Below are 9,944 nucleotides of genomic sequence, written 5' to 3' on the forward strand. Positions count from 1 at the left end.
GAGATTTCTGCTGTTTCTATTTTCTCCATTTTGTAAATCCTTTAAACATAAAGACAGAAATGAGGAAACAAGCCCAAAGATGTCAGGAGAACGGGGGGAAGGGTGGGTTTAACAGGTTTTTGAGCCAGGCACATGTTAGTGCATGGTTCAGATTACAGGCCAGTGTGTTCAGAGCAGACCACCACACCACGCAGGTGGAAGTGTGAGTCTGGGAGCCATTGAAGTTGGAACACTGAGAATTTTCCCAGTGTATCACAATTACAGAAACACCTGTGCTAAACAACTTTGTGCCAGTCTGCTGTGAAAATTTGGTGTTCAACAGCCCCCAAAATTTCTAATTTCTTACTTGCTGAGGGGTGGTCTCATGTGACACATTGTGATCACTGGTTTCAAAGCTATGAAATGGGTTCTTTTTCACACCTTCCTTTTATATTTGTGCTTACCAATTCAGAAGGCTTTCTGTTTTCATATATAGCATGATGTGTACTTAAAGATAGGTAAAAATTAGATTAAAAAAAATATGAAAGGGAAAGGTCTTGTACTGGATTAAACATATTTAGACCAGCTGAAAATATTAATTCCAGGGTTAGAAGCAAAAGTGTAGCTCAAAACTGATCTAGTATTCCCTAAGGAATTGAATGTGGGAACAAAGGGGAAAACTAGCCACTTTCTAAAGATAATATTCCTTATTTTATAAAAGAACAGAAAGTGACCTCTGTGCCAACTAGGGTACTTTTAGGTATACAATAAATAGCACTAACAAGACTGCAGCAATTGCTACCTGGAATGTGACAGAAATGAGAAGAAAAATGTCTCTGAGATGCAGTATTCACAGAAGTTGCTCCTAAATGTGTGAACAAATACAGCTTACTTGTCACCTGTCCCCTCTCGCTTCTGTTAAGTGGCATAGCCAAGTCTTGCTATTACTGTAACTGAAAAAGGATTATTTGATGAACTGCTGAATTCCATCAATAGATTATGTCTGACTGTTGCTGATATTAGAGAATCTGCTCTGGGATTTGTCTCACTGATTTTAGCAGTTTAAGGGTTAGGTGCCTGCAGCAAAATATGAACATTTCTCCAAACCTCAAGGAATCAGAAATAACCTTCAGAGGACAGTCTATCTTGTATTGCCACCACTGTCTGAAAGCTGGTGTGCATCACCATCCAAAAAGACTTGTATCTATTTCTCCACTGCCTACACAATGGACTTTAGTAACCAATTTAAACCAAATGTCTAATATTTGAATGGTTAAAATCAGGTGCTAAGGATTCCACTGTCAATAATGTTGATGGGTCAGAATTTATAGCAGTGACAAGTTTCTTGGAGGTATTTTTTGGCTTCTCCTCCAAACCTGTTCTTTACTGTGGTAGTCCTTAGCTGACAGGTGGTTAGCAAAGCCCACAATCTACTTTTGGGATTAACCCTGATCTTTTCCATCTATGGACAACCAGTACAATTTTGTTCAATGACAGATTCATCAAGACAGGAACAGCTTTTCTAAAAAGCTTTATTTTTCTAAAATAAGTGATGCTGAGACTATATCTGGGGCAAAATCAAAGTATTTGGCTTGCTTGCTTAACATTCCTCTCAAAAAGGGGATCTGATTATTTTCACTGTATTTACAATTACATATTCAGTCAAATGGAATCCAGATGTCAATAAATGCCCAAATATAGAGTAAAGAAGGAAAAGGTAGCAGAAGTGGAAAATTCTAATGGTGATAATTGCTCATTCAATCAAGATTTAAGCTAAATTTCTGTTCTTAGTTTAGAGTATATGCAAAATCCATGCAATAATTAAACTCTGAAAGATCTAAAATGTGACATACTTAGATGAATTCATCCATTCTTTTCAGAATGGTGTTTTAGGTATTCTCAGACTGGGACAGTGGTGTTGGATATTCTCTGTGTCAAAGATCTGTTTACCTTCCAAGTTTTAGGAAGGCAAAACATCTGTTTAATCAAAATTTTCAAACTGTTTATCACTCACTGTTCCCTGAGTAACAGCTCATAGCTACATGCAAGAAATATACTCCACACAAACAGAGCTGAGTTTCCAAAGATTCCCACTCTGGTCAAAATGTAACCAATGTTTACCAAATCACTTCATCTCACAAGAGACCATTCCATAGCAAGTTTTGTGCCAGATTTTCTGCACATAAAAATGACCACAAGTCCCGTTTTTCCTACTGACATTTCCCATTTATAACAACAAAGTATTTGGCTCTTCATCCTCCTCCTCAAGCTATCTTGATGAAGGCTTTTCTTAAAAGAGAGATTTTTTTAGTTATTCTTTTTATGGGAAAAAATAATGGCTTTGTGGGATTGTTTTGAGTTTTGAGTTTTGTAGTTTTGTTATTTTCAAGAATTGCTGGAACATTTTTTACATAGATTTTCACCAAAAAAAATCGCTTACTAACAGAAACTATGAATACAAATGTTGGGAATGGATAGTGATCAATTAAGAAAACTATGAGCAAATTAAAAAGAGGATAGAATGGAAAAGTTATGCAACTTTAATTATATTTGCCATTGCTGTTCCAGCTATCAGTATCACTAAATAAAAGTAAATTATGAATCTTTTTAACATTAATTTGTATGATTGCTTCACATTATTATTGTTTGGCTCAATGAAATAAATAATAAATGTAGAAGAATCAGTTTCTCTTTGAAATGTTGGTTATTTCAAACCAGCATATTATTAATCCAAGAATATTGAGCCAATAAGGAAATTAATTTGACATTTAGCATCATTAGATTCACAATATCCATTTGGCTTATAAACATTCCAGAAATGTTCTAAAGGATTGTTAGGATACAATATACGAAAGGGGACATAACAGCAGATTGAATGAATGATGGTAGGAAGATGCACAAAAGGACAAATGAAATCTAAATATGCTTTAATGCTAACTTTTCATCCCCTTGTATATTACATTCTAATTTATAGGATTAACTTGAAGAAAAAAATCGTCATGAAATGCTTCATATTCTCTGCCCATAGCAACAGGATTGAAACTAGATGGTCTTTAAGGTCCCTTCCAACTCAAAACATTCTCTAATTCTGACTATGTGAAATGCAAATTCTAGATAAAATATAAGAAAATAAAAACTACTTTAAGATACATGGAAGCAAAAAAATAATTATCAAGGACAGCAAAAAGAGCAAGTTTTTTTTTTATCCTTTCCCTAAGGAGTATGGTTGGGTTTCTGTCTATAGTTTCAAGGACAACAAACACTCAAACTTATGTAGAGCACTGAAGGGTGTTCCCTCACCTCCCTCAGTGTAAGGACAGGGTCAGTGAAATTGCTGTAGGGTAAAAACAGAGTTGCAAGTGGAAGAGAAAGAACCCAAAGCTGCAGAAAGAATCATTCATGCAACCTTCAGTGCAGAATCACAGCTTAAAATAATGGTAATCTAAGTTGTTGCCAAAAAAGGAAAAAAAGACAAGGAAAAACAAGGAGGAAAAAAAAAGAAAAAAGAAAGTGGGGAAAAAAAAGAAAAAAGAAAAAAAGAAAAGGGGAAAAAATAAAAAGCAGGTAGTGTGATTGCATCTCCTCGAGTACATACTGGAGGCCAGCCTGTGGCAGGGGGGCCAAACAGGGGGCCAAAAGGATGTGGCATGACTCACACTCTCACCACATCAGCATTGCTGCAGCCAGATCACTCAGGCAGCTCCCCAGACCTTGCCAGGCACTGTGCAGGAGCTGCTTGCTGGCCAGGGCCGAAACCATGCCCAAAATTGTGCTCACAATTTTACAGCACACCCTGGCCATGTTTCACTCACCAGTACTGACACTGCCACAGGGAACTCATTTGAGGGGGAGTGTTGGAGGAAGGCTTGCACAGAGAAAACCAATGCTGTGACTGTATGGGGAGCTTTGCCTGTGAGTTTTTGTTATTCAGCTGAAAGGCCAACTTCCAGGGCAAAGCTGAACACATTTCAATAGAAGATCAAGTCTCACAAAGGGTTGCCCGAGTTCTTACTGTCTAATAAACAGTCAGCAAATTTATGTTGTAGTAAAAACAATTGGGAGTAAAATTCCTTTAAAAAAATACTCCATTCATCTGACTACAAAGTGAGTTGCAATAAATACAGTATTGAGAAACAGAGCAGCTTAGCAGGGTTTTAAGTAGTCTCTGCATTCTCGCTGCTGCTCCCACACATGCACACACACACAGGCTGCCACACTCTCGTCGTCGTGCTGCTAAAAGCAAACAGTGGGTATGATGGACAAACATTGCAAGCACAGATGTGTCCATTATAACCAGCGTGAGCCATGCTCATGAGGAGTGCTGTCACTTCTGAAAATCCAAGTGTGTCCGGCTGTGAAAAAGCAGTGGGGTGTGAGAACAAAAGAAAGAGATGTTGTGATTAAGGCAGGGCTAATGGTTCATTAACAATATCCAAGGCCTAGCTCTACAGCTTAGAAGTTAAGGATATATTTCAAAATTACCTTTTTCTTTTTTTTTTCTTGTTGTTGTTGCTGCTCATTTCTTTTCTCTGCCTTTTGAAAAGGATTTGTAGCTTCCTTTCTTGCCCTTTCGTCTGATGGCTCCTAAAATATGAAGCAAATGAAAACATAGATCTAGTGAAAACAGTATTTTTTTTCTGATCTCTTTTCAACTCTCTCTCTGATGTGTGAGTCTAAGGCCAGGATGGGGGGGGGGAGAGGCTGCATTCCTTGGTTCAGTGATGGCCCTGCCCCAGCTTTTAGGGGTCCTGCTTGGCAATGGGAGGGCTTGTGTCTATGCTGATAAATGAAGAAGGCCAATGAGTGGACATTGGTGCAGTAGGGCTGCTGTCAGATGTCCAGGGACAGTTCACAAATTAGCATATGCCAAAAACCTTAGGTCAGCTAGGCTTTGGAACAGGTTGCCCGGACAAGTTGTGCACTATCCATTCTTGGAGGTTTTCAATCCTATCGCAGAATCATAAAACGGTTTGTGTTTAAAGGGACCTTAAAGATCATCTCATTCCAACACCCTGCCATATATACAGAGACCTTTCACTAGACCAGCTTGCTCAAAACCCCATCCAACCCAGTCTTGAACACTTCTAGGTATGGGGCATTCACAACTCCTCTAGGCAACCTGTCCCCATGCCCCACTACCCTCACAGGGAAGAACTTTTCCTAAAATTAAACCTGCCCTCTGTTATGGCAGTGCAAGGAGCTGCAGCCCCCCTGACCCCTGAGAACACCAATAATAAGCTGTGGTGGTCAGGCCCTGAGGTTTAGCCACCCACTGTAGTTAGGGTGAGAACCCACAATCCCCTGTTCAGTTATTTACATACCTTTATATGATTGGTTTATGTTTTCCCCTCCCTGTTTTATGTGTTTGTTAATATTCATTTCCCTTAGTAAATATGTAATAGTTCTAGAAGGTTCTGTAGTACTCGACACCCCATTGGTTCCTTCCCCTCCTATGTGTTGTTCCCATTGTTTCACTCACTGTTAACCCCGCCTACTTGTCCTTATCTCATTGGCTGTAGTCCCTTTCCCCGCTTTCCCATCCCCACTATAAAATCCGTGGGCCCTGTCAAAAATTCAGCTGTGTTCTCTGCCCCATTGTCTCATGAGAGTATACTTTCTCTGTGGAACCTATACAGAGTGCCCTCTCTCTCTCTATACTTCTTCACCTCTGCCTGTGCTTTTGTGTGTGTGTGCCTGCCGTAGTGCAGTTGGTCCATGGCTAGACCTCCAGGTTCTCTTTGGGCTAGCACTCAAACCCGACACTCTGTGAGGTGGAGAGCTGAGGTGGCTTGCTTGTGAAAGTCCTTGTTTCAATCCATAAATAGAATAAGTTATTTCATCAACTACATATAAATCACTAAAATTTGGTGAGAAGTATTCCAGCCTTGTATCCTGTCCATTCTTTTTGCCTAATGAGGTTCAAGATTTCCAGTGATCATGTCCTGGGATGCCCCTGGAGGCCAAGGGACATCCAAAGGATACCTTGTGCAGAGAGCTGTTATAAAATATGTAGGCAATGCTTGTACTAGCAAATAAAATGAGGAGAAGGTGCTAGCTAGAGCAGTGAACAGCAATTGCCTGTACTCTTTAGCTTCTAACACTCTCTCTGTCATGGCTGTAGCTCCTGCCAGATGCCACTCTGAGACATAAATCTTGGCAACATTTCGGGACTACCTTTTTTGGGCAAAGACAGAAAGCCAAACTGTGTGATTGTGAGCTGTGCTATCCTACAGATTGGAGACAATCTGTAACAGGCAGTCCTGCTACCCTAACCATAGCCAGTGGACAGTCCTGAGCAAAACTGGTAGGAGTGTAATCCTTTCATGATCACCACACTTCAGTTTATAAAACCTGTTTTATTTTCCTAATAACTAAATGACCTTCCTGTGTTAGCTTCATGACTGGAGATTAATACACTCTGGGATCACTGCCCAGTCACTTCTGCCAACACAGGAGCCATTCCAGGAGACATGTTCCTCTGACTCCCTGGTTAGATTTCAGTATATTTCAATTTTCCATTTGTAGATTATAATTTTTTCCAGCCCATGGTGTTCTGCTAATGTGCTAGATCTATTGGAAAGAAGAATCAGCAGCATTTTCCCATGCTAATTCATCTGCCACTGTGGCAGTATCTAAATGTCCACTTGAAATCTCCCTGGATAAATAAATCTTCCCCTACTGTAGTTAGCTGTGCAGTAGTTTATTCTTTGCTTAATCCTGCTTTAGATGTTTAGCAGTAAGGTTGATTATTAGAGAAAGAAATCTGTAATGAAACTGTACAGTACATATTTAGCATCAAAAAACTGATCACAAATGGTAACAATGCATCATTATGAATCTGATCCTGCCAATCCTTCATATATTTTCAATTTCAAGTTCCTGTGGGAATGCCTACAAGTTTATTTTAAGACACAAATTAATAACAGATATGGGCAGCAAATATACAGGCACTTCCCAGGCATGACTGGAGGCCACCGCCACCCTCTCAGCTGAGCAGATCCCTTTAAACTGTGAAAACGACACTGCTCAGTTTAAGGCACGAAAACCACAAAGTGGTACATCGGGTTGGAATATCTCTAAACTTGGCTGGATAGGAGGCAGAGGCTTATTGAGCATACTCCCCTTCCCTTTTTCTACTTCAAATGCCTTTTTACCAAATATATGAGTATCTGTATCAGTGGATCAGACAATTTTGGGATGCTAGTGGCATGGAAATCCCGCAAAATTATGATCTGAATCAACAGCTCAGAAAACATTCACTTCAATTGCAGTAATGATGTTAATTATAACTAAATTATTTATACAAGAGGTTCATCAGTTGTGATATGTGCACCTTTAAATTTTTTTGCCAGTGTTAGCATGCAGTTCTCCTTTCTCTTATGTAAGTGCCTCACTGATCCCGTGAGAAAGTGTTACGCTGCCAGAGTAAGGAGCTGTGGCTGACACTGCCTTGGCATAGAAATAAAACTGGCAGTGTCTCTGGGGCTGCTGTCACTGATGCACCATTCTAAAGCCTGCAAGAGCTGCTCTTTTCAGACCAGCACTAGCACAGGTGTGCAGCAGGAGAAAGCAAGGTCCATGGGACAGGGACAGCAGCACTGGCCTGCACACCAGAAGGATGTCAGGATCCTGGGGAGGTTTGTTAGGATGGGTGCATAGAGCTAAACAAAGGAATATATGTGAGTTAGAGGGTTAAATGAGCTTGACAGAAAGATTGGCTGGGTGAGTGACATGGGATTGGATCCTTTGGGGACCATAAAGAAGACATGGAGGTTGGAAGTCAGGAGACCAGGAGCTGCTTCTGAGGGCAGTCCTCAAACAAACTCAGTTTAAGAAACACCTGGTTTATTTCACAGACTTCCTACCACCACTGTAAGCAAATCAGAGTACCAATCCTGTGGATGCTCAGCTACAAATCAAGGAGAGATCTTGCTGCCAGAGTGGGGACTGACATGAGTGACGTTAAACATGTACATACAGTTTGGGTGCTAACTGTGATATACATAATAAATAATGACATGCATAAAAACAAACGTACCTTTTAGCAGCCTTATGCCATCTATATTTGTAGATCCACAGCCATAAACGTTATAAATATAGCTGAAATATCCCATATATCTTGAATGCAGATATTCCAGGATGCCATAAAACACACTGAAAAATGTGAATTGATTACATAAGCAGCTTTTTTAATGAATAAGGTCTATAGATTTTATAGTATTCCTCTCTTTCAAATCTCATAAAATACATGGAAGTCTTAATTATAGCTGAAGATATCTGAACTATGTTGGCCTTTGATTTTATAGTACAATATGCGATTCCTGCTAGCATAATAAACCAATAAATTCAGTATTTGTTATAAATGAGTTTAAATTTATATGAGTATCAAAATACCTCCTGGCTCCTGTTAATGTTTAGGAAACATTTCAGAAATGTTTCAGGTTCCTGGCTGATAGAATTGCCTCACTTTCTGCCGAGCTTCTGTTGATACAAAGTCTTGAAGTAATCAACAGTTATATGTATTATGTGAGTAACACACATGCAAATGTGTATGTAGGTGAGAGAGGTGCAGAAGGAATGGAAAGAAAGCAGTAAGAGAGGAATGGAAGGAAAGCAGAAGTAGTAGTTTATATGTAAGTACTTCCTCCAGTAAGAGGTTTGGATCCAAGAGGCCCATCCTGAGCCTCTTGGCTGATCCAATAAATCACGTTTTGATTCAGAAGGTATGAAATAGATGGGCTGCATTTCAAGTAGCACCCTCAGATGCCTGCAGGTCCTGGCCATGGACACTGAGTTTTCTAGAGTACAGCCAGCTGGTGAAATTCATGCAGAGCTACAGCCATGTGCTTGGCTTTGCAGCCTCATGTTGGGACTTCAACTCTTGCTTTTTGGTCAAATTGAATCAGCACTCATGTGAAATGAGTTCTACTTCCCAACATGGAGATAATTGATGTCACATCAAAAGGGACCAAGAGTCAGGTGTTGTAGCTGAATATGGTTTAAAAATGTTGCCTCTCGTTCTGTGAGTTGTTGCCCCTCAATGTGGCTCCTGCAGCTGCAAAGAGCCAAACCCTTAGTTAGAAGAAAAGATAGTAAAAGATGTGACTTGTTTGCTGGTCTTACCAGGTGAAATATGTCAAAAGAAGAAGCATCTGATTCTACTTTTAGAACACAAATTTGGAGCATGTACTAACATAGTCTGGTAATGTTTTGTGACAGAAAACCAGTAAAATTTTCTTGTCAAAATACTATATACCACATAAAGGAGTTACAGATGCTTTATTTAGGTAGATTAGCTAAAGCATGGCATAAACTGTAGTTTCTTGAAATTCTATCCCCAAGGCAAAACAAAAATGTTCAATGATTGAGTTTCTTTGTTGTTGTTGTTGTTGTTTTCCTCAACAAAAAAACAACTTCAAAAATATCTTGTTTATAAAGTGCTATACTTTCTAAATTATGCTGGCTTTTGGCTAGGTACATGCTTTCTGTTGAAGTTCACACCATAACCTGAGACACGTTAATTTAGGGTAGGCGTCTACTCAGTCAGCTGTTCAGAAGAACAATATAGAAATATCCATTCAAGGCCTTTCATTCCCTGGAAGCCCAAGGAACGTTTTGGATATTGCCTTTCAGCACTAAAGCTGGTCAGCTTATGGTAGCATTTTCTCATTTCAGTTTTTGCAGGTCCAAACCACAACGATCCACAAGGGGATTAAAGCATATATTAATGAGCTTTTTAGCCCCTGTAGATTTTTCCTTCTAATTTGCCAGAATTTTATGTACCCCTTTCCTGACCCTAGAAGTGATATTTTCTTCCATCTGGAATGATTGTTTCATGTTAATATGCTGGTTTGAATATAAAACATAAGAATGTTGGTTAGCACAAAAACTAATGAAGGCTCTGGGGTTTTAGCTTTTTGGCTTTATTTATTTTTTCCTTAAAGAAACATTACTCATTTATTCAG

The 9,944-nt window shown here is 39.4% G+C and overlaps 1 long non-coding RNA gene across 1 annotated transcript; it reads right to left on the reverse strand.

The window, feature by feature from the left end:
• Window positions 1–4,468: 4,468 nt before the first annotated feature.
• LOC108449272 lies at window positions 4,469–8,124 on the reverse strand. The gene is made up of 2 exons (XR_001865420.1): window positions 8,018–8,124; window positions 4,469–4,563 (listed from the first exon to the last, which is right to left on the reverse strand). It is a non-coding gene; the product is annotated as an uncharacterized LOC108449272 (long non-coding RNA).
• Window positions 8,125–9,944: the final 1,820 nt, after the last annotated feature.

Source organism: Corvus brachyrhynchos, unplaced genomic scaffold, assembly GCF_000691975.1.
Source record: "Corvus brachyrhynchos isolate BGI_N302 unplaced genomic scaffold, ASM69197v1 scaffold116, whole genome shotgun sequence".
In the NCBI taxonomy this organism is placed as follows: Eukaryota; Metazoa; Chordata; class Aves; order Passeriformes; family Corvidae; genus Corvus; species Corvus brachyrhynchos.